We start from the raw sequence: 516 nt of genomic DNA on the forward strand, positions 1-516 counted from the left end.
CATAGTTGGATCTCCGTAGATGTGAATCTTGAACCCGAACCTCTTGGTGTCATTATTGAAAGATATTGGAAGCAATCTATTTTTTGGCAGAGTACTTGCAATTTGGAAAGGTGTTACTCCATCATTTTCTGCTTATGTTGAACTATTTTCGTATGGGATAATTTAGTCATTTTGGCACAACTGTCGACTGAAGCAAATGGAATTTACAAAACTTGGAGATTTTGGGTCGGTTTGGTTTGGTTTTTAGAATTTATTTTTATAATTTTTTTTAAAAAAAATATATTTAAAACTAATTTAGTGAATAATAATAAAAAATAAAAAATAAAAAATACTCCTCAATTATAGTTTTATATTTTTTGAGAGCAAAAATAAATTTTAAATATTTAAATATATATTTCTTGTGTTTAATTTTGTCAAACTAATTTTTATTTTCTTTAGAAAAATTTCAAAAATTAATTATGAAATTGAAACCAAACAAATATATATTTGATTTTGAAAGATAATTAGGTCATTTGG

This window comes from Camellia sinensis, chromosome 3 (assembly GCF_055761805.1).
Source record: "Camellia sinensis isolate YWXY chromosome 3, ASM5576180v1, whole genome shotgun sequence".
Classification (NCBI taxonomy): domain Eukaryota; kingdom Viridiplantae; phylum Streptophyta; class Magnoliopsida; order Ericales; family Theaceae; genus Camellia; species Camellia sinensis.